At 49.4% G+C, this 14719-nt stretch overlaps 1 pseudogene; it reads left to right on the top strand.

Moving 5' to 3' along the window:
• Positions 1-656: 656 nt before the first annotated feature.
• Positions 657-13789, top strand: LOC126517911 (uncharacterized; annotated as a pseudogene).
• The last annotated feature ends 930 nt before the right edge of the window (positions 13790-14719 follow it).

The following is a 14719-nucleotide window of genomic DNA, read 5'->3' as shown; positions in this document are numbered from 1 at the left end:
CACTGTAATTTATATGTGCGAGTGTTATTATCTTTTATTATCATGTATATTCCGCTCCTGCTCGGGCTACACCAGGGCCTATAGTATTGTATAAATAAATAAAATAAAATAAGAATAACATGTTGCTTAACAATAGTACGCAAGCAAATCCTCAGTTCCCTTCACTGCAATACACTGTATTCTTCACCGCGGAGGGCTCAGGCAACACCACCTAGAAGACTGAAGGCCCCCGCGCCTTCTCCTCGCTCAAGCGCCTACACCACCAAGCTCAGATCATCACTCGGATTGACGGCGACAGCCTCGCCGAGAGTCGGCGCGCGAGGGTAGGGCGCGAGGGAGCAGCATGGACAAGCCGGACAAGCCGGACAAGAACAGCTATGGACAGCTCGCATTGGCTTCAGCGTTGACTTTCGCTAGAACCCAAACAAATAATTTTTTGAGTTTTTTGTATATTTAGGGCCCAAATATTACCAAAGGCCGCAGGATTGAGCTATTCGGTTTTCATTAGACAGCTATATTCTGAAAGAATGGCACACAACATCGTTAGGCGTGGTTAGGCAGCCACATTTTCATGCGCCTCTGTCGGATTTTGTTTCCCTTGTGCTGGCCATAGTGATCGGAGCTCCTTGCAGTCGTTTGCATCGGATGCTGCCGGATAGCAGGCATGTGAGCGTGCGTCGTTTTTACGTCGGCAAGATGCATATTTCTATCTTGTACTCTGTGCTCGTGAACAAACTGCAAGAATGCCGGGCTGCTGTTGCCCTCCCAACTGCAAGTCCAACTATGCTGGAGAGCCGCGTGTGCGTGTGCACGTGTTTCCCAATGACCCTGTGCGGCGAGTGGCATGGACAAGAGCGGTTCCCCGGAAGGATTTTACTCCTACGAAGAACACAGTGGTAAGTTATCACACAGTAGTACTTGATATGGCTTATAAGTCTATTCGGGGGCTTTTCATTAAAGCAATGTGCGTTTTTCCGGCTGAACGTATCCAGCAACAGCCGCATCGGCGTGCTTGCGTTGTCGGAGCCTGAAACGTGCTCATTCTTCTTTTTGTAGTATCGAAAGCCAAACCGAGCCGTTTGTTTCTGGCGGTATGAAACGTATTTGTACGGAATTTTTTTTTTGTCGTTTCAGCTCTGCGAAAAGCATTTTGCGGCAAGCGATTACGTCAAAACATCTAAGTACACAGATGTGAAGACGGGGAACGTTATTGAAGTGCCGCTGAGAGTCTTCAGGCTGAAGCCGGATGCGGTACCAAGTGTGTTCCCCAATTGCCCCCAGTACCTTTCGCGGCAACATGCGAGCACTCGGGAGGCTCCGGAGGATAAACGAAAACATATTGGGGACGAATCACTTCGCATTGCCATGAAAAAATCTCTGTAAGAAAAGCAACAAGACCAGCAGAACAAAGTTACAAGCTTTTCTGAATTTCTTCATGCTCTGCCAAGCCTTAACGATTCGCCGTTTTGGTCTGATCAAAATGGAGTCCAAGGCTCTATTCCTGGATTTGACTGTTGATCAGGGCGCCTCTGTACGTTCGTCGGTGGTAGTTTGTGACAACATGTGTGTGGAAGTGTATTATGGGGAAACCCGCATTGTGGAACTTCATGGTGTTAGTGTGCCTGCAGAGTTGCAGGACTTTAGACAACTAAGCGATATCCTTCAACGTGTTGAGTCTCTGCGCGCTGGTCCAAACAATGACCAGCGGGCTCGCCACCTGCTTGCAACTGTGGTGGAGCTGTTGGAAGAGTTAATATGCAATGATCAGCCCCAGCTACACGGTTGGCCCCTCGAAGTCGTGAAGTTTATAAAATCGCAAGTAGACCTAATCCCCAACAACGCTGCACGCTACTCCTCAGACCTTCTGGTATTTGCAAGACTCCTTTACACCATTTCACCGCATGCGTATAAATTCCTCAGAAGTTCACTGAAGGTAAAGTTGCCTCATCCAGAGACAATAAGACGTCTCTGCTCTGCTCAACAAGTTAGCCAAGCCATAGAACAGCAAGGCTTCTGTTTCCTGTCATATGATAAGAAGGTTCCTACCACATTGAAAGAGCATGAAAAGATAGTAACATTAATGATGACGAAATCCACATTCAGTCATACTTTGATTTTAAAGCTGGGTAAGTAGTAGGTGCAGCAGTCAACACTGCAAGTCCGGCAAAAACAGCGTATGTTGAGGAAATTATGGTAGGTCAAAAAAGAACCGACTGCTTCGTTTGAGGTGAACAAAACAACTAAACTTTATTTCGATAGTGATGCCCGTTACCGAGCGAGTTCGGAGGAGGACAGGGTTGCCCGTTGACGAAATGAATTAGGCTAAAGTTGGCAGTTTCTTCATACTCCCCCCGGAATGAGCTTCAGGTCATTCGTCCATGTATTCCATTGGGTACAACAGTTGAATCGGTCTTCTCAATGTGGTTCCATTAGGCATGCGCACCATGCAAGCTCTGATTCTTCCATCTCGTCCGAGAAGAACTTCTGACACTTGTCCAGTTTTCCAGAGTTGCCTCGGTAGATAGTGTTCGTGGACTAAAACGAGAGTTCCTTTCTTCAGTGCGCTTGACGAATTTGGCACAGCAAAATGTGCTGATCGGAGACTGGTCAGGTACTCCTTTTGCCAGCGACGCCAAAATTGGTCGACCATCCTTTGTCGGTATTGCCAGCGACGAGTGAGTTGACCAGGGGGCTGAGCCACCTCTGTAATGGAACCACTGTCAGGAAGAGTGGTCAGTCGCTTTCCCACTAGAAAGTGCGATGGTGCTAGCGGTTCGGGTTCGCTCGCCTCCGTGTAGACGTAGGTCAAGGGTCTAGAGTTGATGACAGCTTCGATTTCAGTTAGCATTGTCGTGAGCTCCTCGAAGTTGCAGTAGCTGTTTCCCAAGACCTTCTTCAACGATGTTTTCACCGACCGAACCATTATTTCCCAGAATCCTCCCCACCAAGCAGCTTTCTCAGCTATAAATTTCCAGCGGAGCTGGTGGCTAGTGAAGAAGTTGTGAATTTCTTCTCCTCTTAGTGTTGTCCATAGTCGCTTTAGATCCTTAGAAGCGCGCTGGAATGTCCTGGCGTTATCAGAAAAGATCACTCGACAAGCTCCTCGAGATAAATCTTCGGAACGCCATAAGGAAGATTGAGATGGACATGTCGGTCACCAATTCAAGGTGTATTGCCCTGGTCACTGCACATGTGAAAATAACGATGTAAGACTTCCGGTTATTTCCTTGATCCTTTGTGTTCAGTGGGCCAGCAAAATCTACACCGGTAACATCAAAGGGTGGAGCTTGTGTCACCCTCTCACGAGGCAGACGAGCGACTGGCTCAGTAGCAGCTCGGCCGTTGAAACGGGTGCAAGTCACGCATTTCTTGAGCACCTTTCTCACCATTTGCCTTCCCCGCACAATCCAGTACATTTCCCTCAATTCGGTAAGAGTCTCTAGTGCGCCTGCATGCAGGAGACGGCGGTGGGTTGCGCTGATCGTTAGCTCTGTGAAGGGATGTCTTGACGGTAGGATAACAGGATGCTTCACGTTGTAGGACAACTCGGCTGCACTGAGCCTTCCTCCCACTCTCAGCACTCCATCGTCGTCGTGGATGACGCTGAGATCACGTATCGAAGAATCGCTTGGCATGCGTGTCGAGCGGCGAAGACACTGGAGTTCCTCTTGGAAGGCCTCGAATTGTACTTGAAGAATCAAACCAGTATGTGCCTTTTGAACTTTCTCTGTCGTAATAGGTCCTTCATATCTTTGGCCGGGGTGCCTGGCGTTGTGGAAAAATCGTAAAACCCAGGCTGTCACTCGAACCAGTCTAGAGAGGGAGCGATATTTCTGCAGAGGCAAGACAGATTCCTTGACAGTAACGTTGCGAACGCGAAGCGTTCTTCTTTCCTCCTCTGCGATGATCATGTCAGCGGTGCCTTCATGCCTTGGCCAGCAAGTAGATGGCTTCGAAAGCCAAGCAGGTCCATTCCACCAAAGTGAGCTCGACTAGAGTGCCTGAGGTGTGACTCCCCTTGTCCAAACATCGGCGGGATTTTCGATCCCAAAACAGTGATTCCAGATGTCTGGATCCGATCGCTGCTGAATTTCCAGCACTCTGTTGGCGACAAAGCGTTTCCATTGTTGGGCGGGACCTCGCACCCAATGCAGCGCAATAGATGAATCAGTCCACAGATACCATTTGGCTGTTGGAAGGCTAGTCTTGGAAGAGAAATTCTCTTAATTGGTGCTACTCGGGACTTTGAGAGGACCAGAGTAACCTTTGCTTCCTTGACCCCGGAGATGCGCAAATATACAACTGCGCCGTAAGCTTTGGGGCTGGCATCTGTGAAGACGTACTTCCTTCCAGCAATCGTTGGGTAAGCTACCATATCGTCTTGGCACTGTTATGTCCGTTAAATGGTGTAGCTCGGTGCGCCACTGCGTCCAAGCTGCTTTTACTTCAGGCAGAGGGGCGTCCCACTCAATACCCAATTCCCACAGTGTTTGAAACATCAACTTGGTTGTAACTGTGACCAGAGAATTGAGACCAAGTGGGTCATATATACGAGCCGATGCTTGAAGAATGAATCGTTTGGTGTTGCTGTTTCGGTCTAGGAAATCTAAGATGGCCTCCATGGAAAATGCTAGGTGATCTCTGTCCCTATCCCATACAAGTCCGAGGACCCGTGAGACACCTGTTGTTGGACATTCGACGTAGCCAAGGGTGCATCCGGTTCCTTCGTCGTTGAACAGCTGTTGCAGCTTCTTGGGATTTGAGTTCCACTTACGCAGTGTCATGCTTGCTCGATTCATGACATCTAGTGCCCCTCGGTAGAAATCTATAGCCTCCTCCACTGTGTTCGCTCCTGCTATGAGGTCGTCCACGTAAAGGCTCTCGCTGATGGGTTTTCTTATTTCTGGATAATCTCCTGTCGTGGAGAGATGGTGGCGCACGGTGGCTGCGAGGAGGAATGGAATACTTGTCACGCCAAAAGGGACACGTGTCATTCTCCAGACCTCAATAGGAGGCTCTGGGTCTTGATTCGTTAGAAGAGGTCCATACCAAAGAAGTCGGAGGGCATCGCGATCAGCCGGTTGCAGCGAAATTTGCAGAAATGCCTTTTCAATGTCTGCACTTAATCGAATACGATGAATTCTGAAGTTCAGCAAAACCTTAAGTAAATCTGGATTCAAGTTCGGTCCTGGTTCTAGGGCTTCGTTCAGAGATATACAACCTGCATCGTGAGAAGATGCGTGAAAGACGACTCTAATCTTGGTCGAAAGGCTGTCAGGTCTAAAAACTGCACGATGAGGCACTGTTACCACTTTGCACCGCTGCACCACTATTACGACTTTGTGGTCCCGTAGCGCTCGTCACCCGTTTCGTGACAAAGCGTTGGTAGCGAAGACTCCGAGCCAGGCGTCGATGAGAATAACAAAAGGGACTTTATACACTATATACAGGTCATTATACAGGACATGAAGGGATCGGCACTGGGGCCGAGAGCTCACAGCAAACGCGACTGTTCCCGCACGGCAACGTCCGGCGAAAACGCGTGACACATCTCGCTCCAGTCGAGAGCGGCACTGGCTCCCGGTGGGTCGGCGGATCCGGTTTTTCAGGCGGCACGCCTCCGCTTATAAGCCCCCAAAACCATTGTCACCCAAACGGCCCAACACAAAGCGAGCACTCGACGGTCGTCCGAGAGGTCCAACCGGCGACCGCGCTGGCCACCTGGTTCAATTGTGGCGGGCGCGGTGACCTTCAGGCAAGGGCCGGAGGTCACCTAGTGGGTGTCTACGGCGCCGGGCTGTCTGGCACTTGGCGACACGTCCGAACAAAGTGGCTCGCCGATGCTTCTCTCGCAGGACACCGCTGCCTGACGGCTCAGCATCTTGACTTTTCAAGGGAGAATTTGGGCGCTCGAAGGATAATTTTGCATCTTGCAGATTCGGAATCCGGGCTGGAGGTAATGGCACAACAGCATCCCCACCCTCAGATAAGGCGCCGGGAAGACGAGCTGCCTCCACGTGGCTCGGATGCCAGGCGCGCACGTTCGTCAGGCTCGTCCAAGTTCACGTCCAGTGTCGGGACGCCAGGTAACTTCACGTGCCCAGGTCCGACTTGCCAGGACAGGAGCTCTGCTCACCGCGTTGTCGCCAAGGCACCTCGACCAGCTCCGCTCGGGTCGTTCCTAAGCCCTTGCTTCTCGCCACTGGTCCCGGTTGGTCGTTCTGCAGCTTGCAAAACCGACCGGCAAAAGGCAACACCCAACACGAACAAGTGCCCTCTGTCTCCCGTCAAACACCAGACAAGGCTATAATCCAAATCAACCTAACTGAATTGCTATCCCCCTTTTTGCTCCCGCTGCAACAAGAGGCAGGTGTACGATCTAGTACACAAGGCTCAAACAACCAGTTTTCAAATTAACAACACACAAAAATATCAGGAACAATTAATAATCAGCGATAATAATGACAAATAGAACGGTCCCCTTGAAATCACTTGGACCGAAAACATACTACTGAGGAAGCAAATGAGGTCATTCATTTTTCCCGGTGATATTTTCGCGGAATCAGAAGCTGCTTATATTTGCGACCCTGCTTATCCGTGTAGCGGCGGTACAATAAGCCAGATTCCTTGCAAAATGAAACCCTCTTTTTTTTCACTCCCCGTTTGACGCTCTTCCTCAGATCGGCTAGTGAACAGTCTTCCTGTTGCTCGCGAATCAGAGTTTCCCTTTCAACTGCAGCCTGCTCCTGCCAGCTGGCGGAAACCGGAGCGAGTGTGGAGCCCGCGTCGCCTAACTGCGGCGTCGCGTCCATATCGAGGCTAGCACTGCACGCGTCACTCCCACTCACTTCCAGAACACGCTCGCCCAGGCCAGCCTCCGAGCTCTGCCTCTCCCGTGCCTGCTCGCCACTCAAGTTACCTTGATCGGTCCGTGTGCCGCAGCGCTGTTCGCTCACCGACGCAAAGTCAAGTTCCCTCGACAGCGGGCGCGCTTTGGATCGCGTGAGGGCCATGTACGCCCCGTCGGCAAAGAACGATTTGCCCTGATCCTTCAGCAGCTGCTCCGAGCTATTTGAGAAGAGGTAGGGAAAGGGCTCCGGGAGGGCGGCTGACACAGCGGCTTCGGTGTTAAGTTTCCCAAACTCTCCTTCAATGATAACCGCTGCGATCGGTAAACAGACACTCTCCTCCTCGGCCACTTGCCGTATCCTAGCACACTCTCCCGTAAAATCACTCGAGGAGACGAAAGACGGGTGAACAACGTCCATAGCTGCTGCAGAGTCCCGAAGTGCACGGCACTTCTTACCGTTTATCTTAATTTCCTGCACATAGGGCTCCAATAGACGTATGTTTTTCTGAGTTTCCTGTATTGTTGCAAAAGCAATTCTCTCTGGGCAGCTTGCAGCGATGTGCCCTTGCTTTTTGCAATTATAGCAGGTTAACGGTTTCCGTTTTTCAAAAGAACGCGTCGTATCGTTTCGCTGTTTGGGACCATCGCTATCATTCTGAGATGCATTTTGTCCTTCCCTTACAGTTTCTTTGGTAAGGGACTCATCTTCCCGAAACTCGCGACGCGTGATTTCCTTCCGTTCGTCGGGCTCCCCGGAAAACCCATCTCTCTTATCTGCTTTTTCTACGCGCACTGCCTTGCTGTGCAAGCTGCGGCGGGTGTAATACTCTTCCGCTAACTCTGCTGCCTTGTTTAGCTTAACCTCCTTTAGCCTATCTTGCAGCCAGAGCCTGACATCCTCATCAATGCAACGGTAAAACTGCTCCAACGCGATGCATTCGACGATTTTGTCGCGGTCGTCGTAAACCTCTTCGCCCTTCAGCCATTCCACCAGGTCGGCTTTTAGACGAAACGCGAAGTCAACATTCGACTCCCTGCCCTTTTTTGCATACCGGAACCTCTGCCGGAAAGCTTCGGGCGACAATTTGTACTTCCGCAGTAGCGCTTCCTTCACATCACTGTAGCTTTCAAACGCCTCTTTCGATAAGCAAGTTATTACCTCTGATGCCTCCCCAGGAAGCAAGGCTAACAGATTCTGTGCCCAGAGGGATCGCTCAATGCTATTCCGTTCGCACACGTGCTCAAATTTCACGAGGTATTTGGCCATATCCTCTCCGACGACAAAGGGTGGAAGTTGATCGCGTATTCTTGGAACATTAGAAGTGAGACTAGGCGCCGGCGAGCTATTTCGGGTCTCCAACTCTTTCATTTTAAGCTCGTGCTCGCGACGTTCCCTCTCTCTCCTTTCCTCCTTTTCCTCCTCGCGACGTTCCTTTTCTCTCCTTTCCTCCTCGCAACGTTCCTTCTCCCTCTTTTCCTCCTCGCGACGTTCCTTTTCTTTCCTTTCCTCCCTTTCCCGACGTTCATTGATATCCGCCCAGGCCTCTGCGGCTTCCTCAGCCGTTACGTTCCCAGTCCTCATGACCTCAAGGATCGCATTCTTTCTTTTAGTTGAGCCCAACTCAATGCCCAACTCCTCACAAATTTGGAGAAGTTCCTTGACCTTGTACTTCTCCATCGTTCACACTGTCCTCCTGCTGTTTACCCTTTTTGAATATACCTGCCGTACGCTACTATAACACTACTAGTAAGACATATGCAAGTATTTCACACACTGCCCCGTTTACCCCCTCAGCATCCCCTGGTTTTCAAAACACTCTCGCTAGGCTTGAAACACACAAGGTTAACACAATGCAACACCAAATCCTTCCCTAAGCTACTATAACCTGTGTCAGAGAAAGTCTGGTGTTTGAGGTAAACTTCAGGCACTCACCGCGCCGAGGTAGCTGATGCCGGTCAATCCCGTAGCTGCCATCCACTGTTACGACTTTGCACCGCTGCACCACTATTACGACTTTGTGGTCCCGTAGCGCTCGTCACCCGTTTCGTGACAGAGCGTTGGTAGCGAAGACTCCGAGCCAGGCGTCGATGAGAATAACAAAAGGGACTTTATACACTATATACAGGTCATTATACAGGACATGAAGGGATCGGCACTGGGGCCGAGAGCTCACAGCAAACGCGACTGTTCCCGCACGGCAACGTCCGGCGAAAACGCGTGACACATCTCGCTCCAGTCGAGAGCGGCACTGGCTCCCGGTGGGTCGGCGGATCCGGTTTTTCAGGCGGCACGCCTCCGCTTATAAGGCCCCAAAACCATTGTCACCCAAACGGCCCAACACAAAGCGAGCACTCGACGGTCGTCCGAGAGGTCCAACCGGCGACCGCGCTGGCCACCTGGTTCAATTGTGGCGGGCGCGGTGACCTTCAGGCAAGGGCCGGAGGTCACCTAGTGGGTGTCTACGGCGCCGGGCTGTCTGGCACTTGGCGACACGTCCGAACAAAGTGGCTCGCCGATGCTTCTCTCGCAGGACATCGCTGCCTGACGGCTCAGCATCTTGACTTTTCAAGGGAGAATTTGGGCGCTCGAAGCATAATTTTGCATCTTGCAGATTCGGAATCCGGGCTGGAGGTAATGGCACAACAGCACGTAGTATAATCTGCTTACATCGTTGTTGCTTTCTTGCGATGGAAGTCGTTCTGCGAACCCTTGTTCCAGGTACTGACGGATAGCCTCGTCATACTTAATCAGTGTCGTCTCATCTTTGATTAACTTCTTCGTGAGGTTAGTCAAGCGCTTCTTTGCAACAGCTTTGTTGTCGGCGAGTTGCATGTTCAAGGGTTTCCAGGGCAGTGCTACCTCGTAGCGCTTGTCCATTTTCTCTACCGATGCCAAAAATGTGCTCATGACTTCTTCGCTTTCTTCGTTCGTTTGGGCACAAGAGTCGGTAATTCCAATGCTCTCCAGTTCCCAAAACGATTTGAGCTCCTTGGACAAGCTGCTGGTGTCGGCGAACACTCCGGCACGAAGCACTGCCACGGTTGAGCAGTAGGCAGCTGAGCTACTGCTGGGAATCGCTCCTTGTAGAGTCCAGCCAAATTCGGTCTTTACTGCAACTAGTGCGCCTTGCAGCTTCTCGACTTCACCACATACCAATGTCCAGTAATAGTCAGCACCGATAAGAATGTCGATCCCGCTTTCCATCAAATGGGCTGATGCAACAGTCACGTCTGCCAGTTCATCCATGTCCGCTTGCACCTCGTTTAGAATGTCCTCAGGAACATGAAGCCGATCAGAGCAGATCTCTGGTATTTCCAGAGCTTCGATAGAGTGCTCTTTACGGTCGTATTGACTTCTTATCCAAATTTTCACTCTTCTGCGCTTCTCTTTGATAATGTTTCCTGCTCCTCCGAATGGGTAGATTGTGATGTCCTCTTCACTTACAACCTCTAGTTGCAGTTCCCGTGAAAGTTTTTTAGTGACAAAGCTTCGTTGGCTACCTCCGTCAAAGAGTAGACGAGTGAGCGCTCTTCTTCGTCCCTCTGCCCATACTTGAGCGGTTTGGAGCAGCACAGTTGGTACCTTTTCAGATTTCTTTTCTGTCCAAGAGTGCAACTCTGTGGCTTTGTTCTCGGGTGGCTTCCATGTCGAGTCACACATCTGAGTCAGATGTCTTCTGCAACATTCCTTGCATTTTATTCTTTTGTTGCGGCATTCCCTTGAAGTGGGCCCTTTTATGCAGCATCGGAAGCACCGGCCAGCTGCAGTGAGCCTTTTCTTCTTTTCATCCAATGAGATCTTCACCTGACGATTCTGATTCGCATGATCTTTTGCAGCACAGAATGCACATGTATCGGCCTGCTTCGAAGCACCCGCAGAAAAAAGAAAAGCTGCTGACCCCTTTTGAGGTTTCCTCTTTTCTCTGTCTCGATGTTTTCATTCTCTGGCTGCGAAATGACCAGGTTGCAGTGCCTTCTTCCAGCTCTCTACTTCTCTTTTAGGAAAAGCTTGCAAACTCTTGATGCTGATCGCATCATCTTTGCTTGCAGCGGAAAGTCCCTTATGGTATCCGACAACAAGATCGGTTGGCAGCATTCGCAGGAGTGCGGAGGAGAGCAGGGCGCCGTAAGTGTCTGTCTTGACTCCGAGCGCCGTGAGACCAGCGATATTGCGTTGCAGGTGGGCATAGAGTCGACGTAGGCCGATGTGCTCCTTTTCGTTCTCTACCGGTGGCAATTCGAGTCACTGAGTCAGGTGTTCTTGAATCAGCACGTCTCGTCGACCGAAGCGTTCTTTCAGAAGTTCGATGACAGTGGTGTAATTTGCCCCAGTCACTTGAATGCCGGCAATGGCCGCTGCAGCTTTTCCCGAAAGCACCGATCGCAAGTACAAAAACTTCTCTGCGTTGGAGAGGCCGTCGTTTCCGTGCACCGCTTGCTCGAACTGCTCCCAAAAGGACTGCCACTCCGTGGCGGCGCCGCTAAAGTGTTGTAACTCGAGCTTCGGCAGTTTCACTTTGCACTTTGCCCCCGCCGGAGGGCTGTCGGTCTGCGCCCGCGTCGCCGCCATTTCTGCTTGTTTTGTTAGCAGGTCTTTTTCTGCTTCCTGGCGGAGTTTTGCCATGTTTGCGACGATACGGTCGTTGTATTCTATGGTCAGCATACAATTTAGCTCTGCGTCTTGGTCTTGTACTAAGGGCTCGATGGCTGCGTCCACCTCGTTTAGCTGTATTTGGAGGGCGCTAAGCCTCGCAGATAATACATTAAGAGCTCCTTCGTCTGCATGACTCTCCAAGAATAAGTCCGCTTCAGAAATCAGTTTAGTGACTTGAGCTCTCAATGCACTTCTTTTCAGTTTGAGCCGTTCCATCGTGGCATCATTGTTTAGAGTTCGCTTACCGCGATGGGGCTTCAGTCGTGGTGTCGGTTTCGGTTGGGTGTGGCGTCGTTAGGCCTTGTTGTTGAAGGCGCGCCTCGTCGACCGTTTTCTGCCCGAGGATCGTTGCTGGTTTTCCCCGAGCTCGTTGTGGTGTCGACGTCTGTTGACCTCGTTGCCTCAATGGTAAGTTCAATCGTTTCTCCCGGGTTTCGGCACCAAATATTGAGGAAATTATGGTAGGTCAAAAAAGAACCGACTGCTTCGTTTGAGGTGAACAAAACAACTAAACTTTATTTCGATAGTGATGCCCGTTGCCGAGCGAGTTCGGAGGAGCACAGGGTTGCCCGTTGACCTTTGTTTGTCCGCGGCCTTTGTTTCTTGTCATAGACCCTGTCCACGTGTTGAAATGTGTGAGAAATAACTGGTTAAATCAACGCAATGCAGGAAGGTGCATGTACTTCCCAGATCCAAAAAGTACAGACCCGAAACCCAAAATCTTGGCAGCATCATTTAACACTTTATGTGAGCTGCATGAGTCTGAACAGAATGAACTTTTGAAGATTGCTCCGGCATTGTCATTAAAGGCATTGAATCCTTCAAACATGGAGAGGCAAAATGTAAAGTTGGCATTGAGAATATTCAATTCATCAACTGTCGCAGCACTTCATAATAACAACATTCAGCATGCTGATGGCACGGCTCAGTATATCAGCATGATGCTGACATGGTGGAATGTCGTTAACATTAAAACTCCCTGAAAGGGCCAGCGGATTTCAGACAACCTGCAAAAACCCATAACGTCGATATCTTGCCCCCTGTGAGAGTTTTTGGGGAAAATGATGCAGTGGCTCGACTACTGGGAAAGTTTGAAGCATGATGCAGGACATTTGACAAAAGAAACACATTCTGCTTTATGTCAACAACTCATGCGCTCCATGAGATCACTATCCATTGCCTTGAAGAACTTGGTATGCAGTATGTTTTGGTAGGCAAATTTCAGACAGATTCCCTCGAGGATCGCTTTGGTCGGTACCGTCAGTTGTCTGGTGCCAACTATCATGTGTCAATTAGGCAGATTTATGAGTTCGAGACAAAGCTGCGGCTACAGAAAGTGCTCGAATTACCAGACATTGACATGGTGTGCGATGTTCCTGTCATTAGTTCCAACTCACTGCTGAGCCAGTTTGATGTCACAGTTAGCGACAGCGATATTGAGAAGAAAGTGGCAAGGCTGCCAGCTGTGACATATGTTGCCGGTTACTGCGCACATGCAGCTGTAAAGAAACTGTTGTGTCAGTCGTGCAAAGAAAATCTGGTAGTGGATGATGCAGAGATAGACGTTGTTGGAAATGTCCTGATTACCAGCATGACAAGAGGTGGGCTGAAGTTCCCACGCGAACTTGTTGTGAATGCTGTACTTACCACAGAAATATTGCTGCACAATTTAAGCTTAGGAGTCCACGCTTCGCCAAACAGTTCGTTGCACTTCCTAAGCAGAAAGAAGTACTAGTGGCTCTTGTGTATGGCGTCCTCAGTGATAATGATGACCTGGATGTTTGTGTTAATGGGCATGCTCCTCAAAAGTCATGCATTACATTTTGAGTGCAGCAGCAAACACTTTTTTAAACAACTTGTGCAAAGCAGCAAACAACAAGTTAGTAAACGACAAGTTGTCTGCCACAAAGGCAAAGCGAAAACTTGAAACTGGTAAAAGTTGAGCTGTCATTTATGCAGTCTTGCTTCCACAGTATTGTTTGTAAAAAAATACCTTTTTCTCTCATCAATGTCAAATAAAATGCCCTTCATCCTACCTTCATTCTCAAGAAGGCTTCTGATGTTCTAATCTCTTTCTGTTCTGTGTGGCGAAAAATTGTGCATGCCTAGATTTCCTTACTTGAAGCAATAGTGTGTGCCGAAGCAGTAAAGTGTATTCACAGAAAATTTACTCAACCTACTTTTTTTTCCTGACACCGACTTGCATAGCATTTATGTGCACTTTTAACAATATTGCGTTCTTGTACGAAGAAGAGACTGTCAAGCTGTGTATAATAAAAGATCCTGTATTGCTGTAAGCAGAAATGAGTTTGTGTCATTTTATGAGTGTTGATTTCTTCCACTTTGGAACTCTTGACATTTTATTTTTATGTAATGTCAAATGTTGTCATTTTTATAACGTCCCTGACAGGGCTATTGAAAGTAAATAAAGCGTCGAAGTGTTAAATATGATATAATCATGGCGGTAGGTTGAAAAGTGAATAGCTTATAACTACACCACATAAGTTGATGCCCAACAGTGATGATAAAATTTTAGATCAGCCGCTTCCAATCAGTCAGGAAACGCTTTCTTACATGTGTAAGCATGCAAAACGCCTCCTTAAGGCACGAGGCTACAAACTGTGGCGATTTTTGCCGGCCAAGCTTCGTACATAACTGCAGACGCAGCATATTAGTTAGTTCCTACTCGTAACAAGAGCGAGCGAATTCAATTTTATTTCACGGCAACGCGCCGCTTCGCGAAGAGAGCGTCGTAGTGAAGCCCACTTCCAGAACGATCTGACCTGCGTGACGTCACGCCTCCATGTGGGGGCCTTCAGTCTTCTAGGTGGTGTTTGCTCAGGTGAGCACCTGAGATAAAAAATGGGTGAATCCAGAGGCGGGTACAGGATGTCCTGGTCCCCCAACCCCTAATATTTCAATCTATATCCCCATGGTCATATATCTTATCGTAGGTAAAGTGTAGATGGCGACAACTGGGCATGGTCAGATAGATAGATAGATAGATAGATAGATAGATTTGACGGTCCAGGCAAAACTCGGAGCAGGCTCGCGGAGCTGCCCCATTTATTCACGCTCTCAACAATGCTCATCAAGGCATCACCACTCACCAGCGTTATATTGGCTGTCACGATTTTGAGAGGCGGTGAAATCAGCTCTCGCCAAGGAGAAATCCCTTGTGCCTAGGATGCCTCGATGTAGCGGTTCGACGGCGG

The sequence above is a fragment of the Dermacentor andersoni genome, chromosome 11 (genome assembly GCF_023375885.2).
Source record: "Dermacentor andersoni chromosome 11, qqDerAnde1_hic_scaffold, whole genome shotgun sequence".
Classification (NCBI taxonomy): domain Eukaryota; kingdom Metazoa; phylum Arthropoda; class Arachnida; order Ixodida; family Ixodidae; genus Dermacentor; species Dermacentor andersoni.
Note: the sequence above shows the minus strand (reverse complement) of the source record. Positions and strands in the feature narration are given on the sequence as shown.